The following is a 13002-nucleotide window of genomic DNA, read 5'->3' as shown; positions in this document are numbered from 1 at the left end:
ATATTTTGGCCTTTAGCTCTCTTATAGCTAGGAGGGCACTTTTGGTTAAGTGGAAAGATATTTTTCCTCCTACTCATGCTCAATGGTTATGCGACATTATGTCATGCTTAGATTTAGAGAAGATTCGTGGTTCAATTTCTGAATCTTGTCAAGAATTTCAAACATTGTGGGGACCCTTTCTGAATTATTTTCAAAACTTTCAAAACCATCAGTTTGCTGTTTAAATTCAGATGTTGGCTATTATTAATTTTTTTATTATACGAGAAGGTATTTTACCTTTTTTCTCATTAATAAACAGCTTCGGTCAAGGTAGGGGTTAGACTCTTTCTTTGTAATAAATTAGTATAATTCAATATATCTATTGACTAACTTACATGAATATGGGGTAATGAGATTGTTATTATGAATTGATATAATGTAATTGGTAATTTAAAAAAAAATCTTTTTTGACCTTTTATACACACTTTCTTGTACGCTGTATTCTTCTATATAGAAACTAATAAAAATATTGAAAAGAAGGAACTTGTTAATGACTACACAGGATGCCTGGAAAATTATTGTTGAATTACAAAATTAATTCATGCAGGAACACGATGAAGGAAGTCCATTAACTGGACCAGGTGTCTGCACTGATTTTGCTAATTTACACTCAATCAACAGAATAGGGCAGTGTACACTGGATGAATTCTTCCATCAATAACTATTAGGAACTAATACAGTTTTATAGTACTAAAAACATAGAAAACATACAGCACAATACAGGCCCTTCGGTCCACAAAGCTGAGCCAAACATGTCCCTACCTTAGAACTACCTAGGCTTTACCCATTGCCCTCTATTTTTCTAAGCTCCATGTACCCATCCAGGAGTCTCTTAAAAGACCCTATCATTTCCACCTCCACCACTGCCGCCAGCAGCCCATTCCACACACTCACCACTCTGCGCAAAAAACTTACCCGACATCTGCTCTGTACCTACTTCCACACACCTTAAATCTAGCCCTCTTGTGTTAGCCATTTCAGCCCTGGGAGAAAGCCTCTGACTATCCACACGATCAATGCCTCACTGTAGTAGTATTGGTAGTGATCTGTGTTCTGTATTTCATTTAAATACATAATTTGATACTCAGTTAAACAGCAGTTTGTCTTTTTTTTAAAAATAAGTTTTAAAACTATTTCCATGAAACTTTGGCTAACTGGGGCAGTAGCTTAATCGGGCCAAAATGTACTGGGCCCAAGGCGTCTCAATGAACTGGAATCCACTGTACCTATCCAAACTCCTTCTAAATGCTGCAATCAAACCAACATCCACCACATCCACTGGTGGCTTTTTCCACACTTCCTTCACCCTCTGAGTGAAGGAGGTCTTCCTTAGGTTCCTTTAAATATTTCATCTTTCACTCTTACCCTATGACCTCTAGTGCTAGTCTTTTAATTTGCAAATCAATTAAACACTATGCCATTGAAGTGCATGGTACAAAGTGGAGATTTAACAAAAGTAATTAAACTTCTGGGTGGCAGGGTGGAGATATGTCTCTTCCAAAGGAGGTGTAAGGCGCTCCTTCCCTCCGCTAGCCTATAGGTCATCCCTGGGCAAGGTGTAGCCTCTGATTAGACCCACCCCACCAACTAGATCAGGGTCACGTGAAGCCTAGTGTCTGCACAGATGAGCAGGATGGTCATATGAGCAGCTGCTGCTGATCACAAGTCTTGGTTATGCAACCACTGACGCCAGGCAGACAATCTGAAGATTATTAATAATGGCTGGGATCACCCGTCTTGTGAAGACACTGGCCAGAAGAAAGCAATGGCAAAGCTCTGTATAAAAGATTTGCCAAGATCAATCATGGTCAAGACCATGATTGCCCATGTCACATGACACAGCACATAATAAACAAATGATTGAATTAAACTTTGCAATTAAAGTCAAGAGTAATTAAATAGAATTAGTGATTTAATTAAAAGCTGCTCCACTCCCAGAGGGGAACATTAACCGTCATTATAATGTTCCCTCTCTACCATCTTGGCATCCTTACCTTAGCATATTGAAGTGGTCAGATTCTACAGGGTTTGGAACTGGACTAGTTCAAAGTAAATTTATTATTGAAGTACATACATGTCATCATATACTACCCCGAGATTAATTTTCTTGCAGACGTTCACAGTAAATACAAAGAAACACAATATAATCAATGAAAGACAAACAAGCAGTATGCAAAAGACAATAAAAAGAGAAAACAAAGAAAGAAAATAATAATAATAAATAAATAACAAATATCAAGAACACCTCTCAACATCCAACCCTACATCCCTGCCATGAGAGGTGGAAATGAGTAAGGTCGGCCACCGGAGTTCCGGTGAAGCTGTACAGGCCAATCTCCTGTACAGCAGATACAATGGATTACAGAAACATTGATGAACTCCAACCGGACCATCGACTTTGGACAACGGAGGCAGGAGGTCATCAGTGGCTGATGCTCCACTGTGAGCTAAGGGCCCAAAAAGAAGAAATATCAAGAAGATGAGGGGAAGAGTTCTTGAAAGTACTTCCCTCTATTATTTCGGAAGACCAAACGGGTTTTATTAAAGGTCGTTACTCTTTTTATAATATTCGCACACTGTTAAATATCGTTTATACTCCCTCACAAAATGTTCCTGAGTGTGTTATCTCTTTAGATGCCGAGAAAGCTTTTGATAGAGTAGAATGGCCTTATTTATTTAAGGTGCTTGAAAGGTTTAATTTCAGCTTGAAATTTATATCCTGGATTAAACTCTTATATTATTCTCCTGTGGCCTCGGTCCGTACTAACTCTTTAAGTTCACCTTTTTTCCCTCTTTTTCGAGGTACTCGACAAGGCTGTCCTCTTAGTCCCTTATTATTTGATATTGCATTAGAACCTCTTGCAATTGCCATTCGAGAATCTCCAAATATTACTGGGATAACTCGGGGCTTAAAGTCCCATAAATTATCACTCTATGGTGATGATTTACTTTTATATATTTCTAATCCTCAAAAATCCATCCCGGCTGTTTTAGAGTTATTAGCACAATTTGGTCTTTTTTCAGGTTATAAATTAAATCTTAGTAAGAGTGAACTCTTTCCGATTAATAAACAACTTCCCTTATATTATAAATTTCCATTTAAATTGATTAATAATTATTTTTCATATCTTGGGATTAAAATTACTTGTAAATACAAAGATTTATTTAAGACTAACTTTTTACCATTAGTAGACCATATTACTCAACTTTCATCTAAATGGCTTCCTTTATATTTAACTTTGATTGGTCGTATTAACGCAGTTAAGATGTTTTTTTGGCCAAAATTTTTATATATATTTCAGGCGTTACCAATCTTTGTTCCAAAATCTTTTTTTGACAAAGTTGACTCTAAAATTTCTTCATTTATTTGGCAGAATAAAAACCCGAGACTGGGTAAAATACATTTACAGAAAGCTAAGAGAGATGGAGGCTTAGCATTACCTAACTTTAGATTTTATTATTGGGCAATTAATATTCGACATATGAAATTCTGGTTACTGGACCAGGATATACTATCCATTCCTAAATGGGTAGTATTGGAATTACAATCTGTTCAGGGTTTTACACTTGGCTCCATTTTAGGTTCCTCTCTTCCTTTTGATTGGAAACGCCTTAAACAGGTGTCTAACCCGATAGTTAAATATACCTTACGTATTTGGTTTCAATTCAGAAAACTTTTTGATCTTAATCCATTTGGGTTAGCGATTCCTATTTTAGGTAACATATCTTTTCCTCCCTCTTTTACGGATCGTGCTTTTCAAATTTGGAAGACTAAGGGTATTTCACGGTTTTTGGATTTATTTTTAGATGGTTCCCTTATGTCTTTTGAACAATTATCTAATAAATATAACTTATCAAGAATACATTTTTTTAGATATTTACAAGTTAGAAATTTTCTAAGTACTATACTTTCTTCCTTTCCAATGCTCCCTCCTACATACATTTTAGATACTATAATCAACCTTAATCCATGTCAGAAAGGTGCATCGGCTATGATTTATAATATTATTATGAAACTTAGGAAAGCTCCATTTGATAAGATTAGGGTAGATTGGGAACAGGAATTGGGGTTTACCATTTCCGTGGATGACTGGGGGCAGATTTTACAATTAGTCAATACTTCCTCTATCTGTGCTAAACATTCCCTAATTCAATTTAAAGTTGTTCATAGAGCACATATGTCCAAAGATAAGTTAGCGCGCTTTTATTCTCATATTAATCCTTTTTGTGATAGATGTCCGGGGCAGATAGCCTCTTTAACTCATATGTTTTGGTCTTGCCCTACTTTGGAAACTTTTTGGAGAGACATTTTTAATATTATCTCCAAGGTATTGAATATAGATATTTCTCCTCACCCTATTACTGCTATCTTTGGACTACCTAAAATTTCCAGTAATCTCTCCCCTTCAGCCCGTAGAATGATTGCATTTCTTACTTTAATGGCGAAAAGATGTATCTTACAACATTGGAAAGAGCTTAATACTCCAACTACCTTTTTTTGGTTTTCTCAGACGATATTATGCTTGAATTTGGAGAAAATTAGAAGCAATCTTTATGACTCCTCTTTTAAATTTGAACAGACTTGGAGATCTTTTATTCAATATTTTCATTTAATGTAATATATACCCTTCTTGTTTTTTTCACTGTTTTTAATGGAGGTCGGGATTGAGGACGTGATTTTAAGTTTAACTCTGTTTGGTTTCAAGTTAGCCCATTGCTTTGCGTTGCTTTTAGTTAGTTGCACGGTGGGTTTTTTTTTGGGGTTTTTTTTTCTTTTTCTCTATTGATATATATATAAAATTAGTATACTATTATGTTACCTTGGTATATTATGTTTAAATTACATTGTTTGTAGTTTTTTTTTGTATTAATATCTTCTGTAATTTTATTATATTCTAACAATGTATTAGTGTCTATATGGCTTACCTTTTTGTATACTTACTTAATAAAAAGATTTAAAAAGAAAGAAAGCTGGAGCGGGAGGAGGAGATGCAAAATGATAGGAGAAGACAGGAGGGGGAGGGATAGAGCCGAGAGCTGGACAGGTGATAGGCAAAAGGGGATACGAGAGGATCATGGGACAGGAGGTCCGGGAAGAAAGACAACGGGGGGGGACCCAGAGGATGGGCAAGAGGTATATTCAGAGGGACAGAGGGAGAAAAAGGAGAGTGAGAGAAAGAATGTGTGCATAAAAATGAGTAACAGATGGGGTACGAGGGGGAGGTGGGGCCTTAGCGGAAGTTAGAGAAGTCGATGTTCATGCCATCAGGTTGGAGGCTACCCAGACGGAATATAAGGTGTTGTTCCTCCAACCTGAGTGTGGCTTCATCTTTACAGTAGAGGAGGCTGTGGATAGACATGTCAGAATGGGAATGGGATGTGGAATTAAAATGTGTGGCCACTGGGAGATCCTGCTTTCTCTGGTGGACAGAGCGTAGATGTTCAGCAAAGCGGTCTCCCAGTCTGCGTCGGGTCTCACCAATATATAAAAGGCCACATCGGGAGCACCGGACGCATTATATCACCCCAGTCGACTCACAGGTGAAGTGATGCCTCACCTGGAAGGACTGTTTGGGGCCCTGAATGGTGGTAAGGGAGGAAGTGTAAGGGCATGTGTAGCACTTGTTCCGCTTACACGGATAAGTACACATTCTACACATGCCCTTACACTTCCTCCCTTACCACCATTCAGGGCCCCAAACAGTCCTTCCAGGTGAGGCATCACTTCACCTGTGAGTCGACTGGGGTGATATACTGCGTCCGGTGCTCCCGATGTGGCCTTTTATATATTGGTGAGACCCGACGCAGACTGGGAGACCGCTTTGCTGAACATCTACGCTCTGTCCGCCAGAGAAAGCAGGATCTCCCAGTGGCCACACATTTTAATTCCACATCCCATTCCCATTCTGACATGTCTATCCACGGCCTCCTCTACTGTAAAGATGAAGCCACACTCAGGTTGGAGGAACAACACCTTATATTCCGTCTGGGTAGCCTCCAACCTGATGGCATGAACATCGACTTCTCTAACTTCCGCTAAGGCCCCACCTCCCCCTCGTACCCCATCTGTTACTCATTTGTATGCACACATTCTTTCTCTCACTCTCCTTTTTCTCCCTCTGTCCCTCTGAATATACCTCTTGCCCATCCTCTGGGTCACCCCCCCCCACCTTGTCTTTCTTCCCGGACCTCCTGGTCCCATGATCCTCTCATATCCCCTTTTGCCTATCACCTGTCCAGCTCTTGGCTCTATCCCTCCCCCTCCTGTCTTCTCCTATCATTTTGCATCTCCCCCTCCCCCTCCAACTTTCAAATCCCTTACTCACTCTTCCTTCAGTTAGGCCTGACGAAGGGTCTCGGCCTGAAACGTCGACTGCACCTCTTCCTAGACATGCTGCTTGGCCTGCTGCGTTCACCAGCAACTTTGATGTATGTTGCTTGAATTTCCAGCATCTGCAGAATTCCTGTTGTTTCCATAGGTTGTGGGAACAGTTCAGTGTTGGGGTGAGTGAAGTTGAGTGACGTTATCCCCCCGTAGTTCAAGAGCCTGATGGTTGAGGGGTAATAACTGTTCCTGAACCTGTTGGTGTGGGTCATAAGGGTGTTGTATCTTCTTCCCAATGGCAGTGGGGAGAAGAGAGCATAGTTTGGATGGTGGCGGGGGGGGGGGGGGTTGTCCTTGATGACAGTTGGTGCTTTCCTGCGACAGTGCTCCTTGTGGATGTGCTTGAGGGATGGGGGGGATCTACCCGTGACGGAATAGACCATATCCATCACTTTTTGTATGCCTTTCCATTCAAGTGTGTTGGTGTTTCCGTACAAGGCCACCATGCACCTAGCCAATAAACTCTCCACCCCACATCTATAGAGCTTGTCAGAGTTTTAGATGATGTGCCAAATCTTTGCAAACTAAGAAAGTAGAGGTGCTGTCCTGCCTCTAACATGCTGGACTAGAGAAATGGACACCAGCTCAATGACAGTGAGCAACAGAGGACGTAACTAGGGTTGTTCTCTCAAGCAGAGAATGAAGAGACCGGATAAAGATTTTACAATTGAGATAGAAACAGTCGGGCTTCTTCATTCTGGCCGTCTTCTTATTGCTACCATCAAGGAGAATGTACAGGAATCTGAAGGTACACACTCAGCATCTTATTTTGTACTTATTTTATTTTATATACAGTGGATTCCAGTTAACTGAGATACATTTTGGCCCAACTAGCTGAGGACTCATGGAAATAGTTAAAAAAGTATAAAAAAGACAATCTACCATTTAATGTATTTAAACAAATGAGAACACTACCAATGGTACTACAGGACTATAAATCTACGGATTAGTTTGTAATAGCTATCAGTGGAGGAATTCAGCTGGTGTATGTTGCTGAGTATGGGATGTCCAGGGGGAGGGTTGCACCTCTGGTGAGGGGGTTTGTCATATTCACTCTGGGGCAGCGCACTCACCTTTGACCCCACCAGATACTCAGCTCTCCCCTGTGGCTCCGAGTAGCTGTTCGCGTGCAACAGACGCCACGCCCTATTACATTGCCTAGACAGGTGGGATATACTAGGTAGGGTAGCCAGCAGGCCACATACCCCAGTGAAATAGGGACAAGCCTGTCCTAACAGATGAAGTCAGCTCCAGCCGACTGGGCGGATAAGATCTACAGTGAGATCCAATGGCCAGGAAGGTGGTTCTGTAACACTCTGTGGAGAGCGAAGAGCATGACAAGGCACAGAAGACGTCAAGGCCATCCACTGCAACCAAGGAAACCCCAGTTGTGACAATTACTCGTACCACTAGACCCAGACTTCTGAGGTCGAGAGAGCGGAACTGTCCCAGTCCAATGGCTCTCCCACTGCACAGGTTTCACTGTCGGCATTGGACACAGCGGCCGATCACCGCATAGACGGTAAGGCTTATTCATTCAGAATTCTTTGCTCTTCCTTTCCAATTCTGATGAAGGGTCTCAGCCTGAAATACTGACTCTTATCCCCTCCATAGATGCTGCCTGACCTGCTGAGTTCCTCCAGCACTTTGTATGTGCTACTCAGGATCTCCAGCTGCGGCAGAACCTTCCGTTTAAGGTAGGCAGTCAGAATCAATTTTTTTTAAATTCCCAGGGTAGAAATGCCAGACAGCAGGGGGCAGCGGTGTTACAGAAATAAATAACATTGTAATCAGCGTCATTAAGACCAAGGAATTGATTGTGGACTTCAGGAAGGAGAAGTACACTAGTCCTCATGGAGGGATCAGTATGCAAAGCGGGTGCAGTTTCATGTTCCTGGCACTCAGCATCGCTGGAGATCTATCCTGGGCCCAGCATTTTGATACAATTACAAGGGAAAGGCGATGGATATAGTTCATTAGACGTTTGAGGATATTTGGTATGTCACCAAAGACACGAGCAAATTTCCACAGACGTACCGCGTTCTACAGATGGAGATCATTCTGACTGGTGGCATCACTGCACAGGATCGGAGAAAGCTGCAGAAAGTTGCAAACTCAGTCAGCTCCATCATGGGCACGAGCCTCCCCAGCATTGAGGACATCTTCAAAAGGCAATGTCTCAAAAAGGTAGCATCCATCAAAAAGGACCCTCACCATCCAGGTCATGTCCTCTCCTTGTTACTATCATCGAGGAGGTGGTACAGGAGCCTGTAGACATTACAGGAACAACCTCCACCCTTCCACGAATGGTCCATGAATACTACCTCACTCTTTTACTCAACAATGAACACCGAGTGCCAGAGGAACTCAGGAGCTGAGGCAGCATCTATGGAGGGGAATAGACAATTGACGTTTCAGGCCGAGACCTTTCATCAGGACTGCAGCCTGACCTACTGAGGAGTTCCTCCAGCACTCTGTGTGTGTTACTGTTTCCAGCACGCTGCCTGAATCTCCCAAGCTCACTGTCGTGTTCTTTATTTTTACACATTATAATTTATCATTTTTATTATGTACTGCACTGTACCACTGTGGCACATTTCACAGCATCTGCTAGTGGTGATACAGCTGATTCTGGCCAACCGAGATATGACGGACTAGAGGGACTATTTCTGTTCAAAGATTACGTCCCGTCATCCAGTCCCATACGACAGCACAGTAGCGCAAGACTCACTTCAGTTAGGGTGCAAACAATTGCAAAGCGCCTGTGTACCCCTGAATTGGCATCTTCCCACTGAAAGTTCACCCTGAGATTTTGCAGGCGGCTCCCGCAGTGAGAGATGGCAGCACTCTGACCTTCTGGTGCAAGGATCAATACCCTGAAGTCAGCAGTTACATCACTGGGGAGATACTGATCCACATCACACCACCCCCGACGTCGCTGTGATGTCAGGCACCTTTCACCTTCACCTTCTGACAGTGAGAAGCAGAACTACAGAGGCCGGAAAGCTGGACCAATGCTGGAAGTATGGTTGCCGATTAATGGGAGCCTGAACAGGGCGCCCTTGATCCTCAATCACACTTTAGTTACTCGTGCACGAGGAGAGGGGCCCGGCCCGTCACCACACCGTTCCGAAGTCTGAACGGAAAACTCTCAGCGCTCCACAGTAGTATAGAAGTTAGCGTGATGCTATTACAGCCCAGGGTTTCAGAGTTCAGAGTTCAATTCCTGCAGCCGGGGGGAGGGGAATCTGTGGAATTTAATACCGTGGGCAGTCTTACAGGCCGCGTCACTGGGTGCATTTAAGGCAGAGGTTGATAGGTTCTTCAATAGCCAGGGTGTGAAATGTGACGGGGAGAAGGCAGGAAAATGGGGTTGACAGCAAAAAGGATCAGCCATGGTGAAATGGTAGAGCAAGCTTGATGGGCTGAATGGCCTAATTCTGCTCCTCTGTCTTATGGTCTAGTTCTGGCGCCGTCTGTAAGGAAACTCTGTGCATCCTCCCCATTGGTGATCCAGTTCCTCCCACAGTCCAAAGACGTGTTGATTAGTAATAAACCAGCGCGATCATGTTTGCTGTTGTGTGCTGGGGCAGCAGGCTGAGGGTAGCAGACACCAACAGAATCAACAAACTCATTCGGAAGGCCAGTGATGTTGTGGGGATGGAACTGGACTCTCTCACTGTGGTGTCTGAAAAGAGGATGCTGTCCAAGTTGCATGCCACTTATGCTTTTATTACTATTATTTATGGTGCAACTGTAACGAAAAACAATTTCCCCCGGGATCAATAAAGTATGACTATGACTAAATGGGGACATTGTAAATTGTCCTGTGACGAGGCGAGTGTTAAACAGGTGGGTGGGCTGGGCCGGAACAGCCTGTTCTGCACTGTATCACTAAATTAAAAAAAATACATTTTTTTTAATACAGAATTGACTAGCAGTTACGGATATTGACCATCTGATAAACTGTACGTGTTCAAAATCCTTACTTTCAAGAACAGTCACCATTCACAAAACTCAATGGAAACTGCAAGCTGAAAACCAGTGATACTTTGAAGTTAGTAAAGTAGGGTGGTAGAGTGGAATTAAGTCTCTACCAAAGGAGGTGTCGGGCACTCCATTCCTTCCGCTAGCCTGCAGGTCCCCTTGGGCAAAGTGTAGCACCTGCTGAGCTGTCACCTCCGCCCCCCCACCGATCACGTGAAGCCATGGGAACAGGTGGCGGATGGTCGTATGAGCAGGTTATGTGACCACTGACACCAGGCAGACCATTTCTGAATGGCATTGATAACGGCTGGGGTCACCCAGCTTGAGAAAGACACTGTCCAGAAGTAGGCAGTGGTAAACCACTTCTGTGGAAGAATTTGTCAAGAACAATCATGGTCTTGGATCACGGCACGTAATAATGACGATGATGAAAGTAATCAAGTTGTGTACAACTTAAGAGACCCAGATTGAACGGAGAGCCGAAGACTTTTTCCTCTGGGTGGAAATGACGAGAGGGCTTAATTTTAAGGTGACTGGAGGAACGGTTAGTGGGGAGGGGCAGTGGGGATGTCAGAGCCAGGGAGTGGTGGGTGCGTGGAACACTCTGCCACTGGTGGAGGCAGATAAATCGGGGGCATTGGAGGGACTCCTACATTGGCTCATAGGTGGCATAAAAATGGAGGGTTAAGTTGATACGACCCTAAGACCACAAGATATCGGAGCAGAAATTGGCCATTTGGCCCATCGAGTCTGCTCAGCCATTTCATCATGGCCGATCTAACTCTCCTCTCAGTCCCAAGCTCCTGCCTTCATCCCCTATCCCTTCATTCCCTGACCAGTCAAGACCCTATCAACCTCTGCCTTAAAGATACATGAAGACTTGGCTTCCACAGCTGCCCGTGACATCGAATTCCACAGATTCATTGCTCTCCGGCTAAAGCAGCTCCCCCTCATCTCCGTACTAAAAGGACACCCCTCTATTCCGAGACCGTGTCCTCTGATCTTATACTCTCCCACCATGAGGAACATCCTCTCTACATCCATGCTATCGAAGCCTTTCACCATTCGATGGATCTAAGAGCAAGTTGAAAAGTCAGAACATTGTGAGTCAAAGGACTTGCACTGTGCTTAATGTTCTATGGTCCAGATTTTATGTTCTTAATTGACCCCTGGCTGGCGGGTGTGCCTTGTATCCTTCTGACATATCCGTACCTCGTCGGATCTCGAGATTCCCAACCTTCTTAATGCCATGGACCAATACTAATAAGCAAGGGATTATTAACCCCAGGTTGGCAACCCCTATGCCAAATGGCCACAGTTCCCTGCTCTGCAAAAGGAAGCTTATACTCTTCAAAGAACTAAACACAAACACACACACACACTCCTACCTGGAGGAACTCGGCAGGATAGGCAGAATCCAGGAAATGAATAAACAGTCGACATTTTGGGAGGAGACTTTTCTTCAGGACCGGAAAGTAAGGGAGAAGATGCCAGAATAAAAAGGTTGGACGGGGGGGCGGGGTGCAGGTTAGAAGGCGGATAGCCAGGTGGGTGGGAAAGGTCAAAGGTGGAGAAGGAGGAGGAATCTGACCAGAGAGAAAAGACCATTGGAGAAAGGGGAGGAGGGGACCCAGGGGAAAGTGATGGGCAGGTAAGAAGAGGTGAAAGGGCTGGAGTAGAAGAAGAGGAGATGTGGAGGGAATTTTTTTTTACTGCAAGGGGAAATCGATATTTATGCCATCAGGTTGGAGGCTACCCAGATGGAATATATCATATAACATGGCAGAATGGGAATTAAAATGTTTGACCACTGGGAAATTCTGCTTTTGGCAGATGGAGCAGAGGTGCTAGACAAAGCAGACTCCCAATTTATGAGAGGTCTCACCAATATAGAGTAGGCCACATTGGGAGCACAAGACACAATAGATGACCCCAGCAGATTTGCAGGTGAAATGTTGTCTCACCTGGAAGGACTGTCTGAGACCCTCTTTATGGGCAGGTGCTGCATTTAGGCCATTTGCAAGGATAAGTTCCAGGAGGGAGACTGGGGGGGGGGGGAGGGGAGGGGGTTTTGCGGAGAAGGGAATAGCGGAGGAAGTGATCCCTGAGGAAAGTGGGGGGTTGAGGTAAAGATATGTTTAGTGGGAGTCCCTTTAGAGATGGGGAAAGATGTTGAAGATGATGTGTTGGATGTGGAGGCTCACGGGGTTTTAGGAAAGGACAAAGGGAACTCTATCACTGCTAAGGTGGCGGGAAGATGGGGTGAGCGCAGATGTTCGGGAAATTGAGGAGATGCAGGTGGGGCCAGTGCCAGAAGTAAAGGAAGAGAAACCCTGTGCCCTGGAAAGGGAAGCTGCATACTGGGAAAAGATGTGATGGAAGGAAAGGTGAAGGAACAGAGAAAAGCTCATTTCACACTCTCACCACCTGCTGAATGAAAAAGTTTCCCCTCATGTTCCCCTTAACCTTTTCACCTTTCACCCTTAACCCACAACCTCTAGTTATAGACCCACCCAACCTCAGTGGAAAAAGCCTGCTTGCATTTACCCCATCTATACCCCTCATAATTTAGCATTCCTCTATGAAATCTC

General features: G+C 43.6%; 1 protein-coding gene across 1 annotated transcript in view; it reads right to left on the bottom strand.

Annotated features, from left to right (window-relative positions):
* The window catches only part of LOC134344697 (nucleotidyltransferase MB21D2-like), a 56147-nt gene that overhangs the window by 7924 nt on the left and 35221 nt on the right, over positions 1-13002 (bottom strand). The window lies entirely within an intron of this gene.

The sequence above is a fragment of the Mobula hypostoma genome, chromosome 4 (genome assembly GCF_963921235.1).
Source record: "Mobula hypostoma chromosome 4, sMobHyp1.1, whole genome shotgun sequence".
Taxonomy (NCBI): domain Eukaryota; kingdom Metazoa; phylum Chordata; class Chondrichthyes; order Myliobatiformes; family Myliobatidae; genus Mobula; species Mobula hypostoma.
This window is presented reverse-complemented; position numbering and strand designations above follow the sequence as displayed.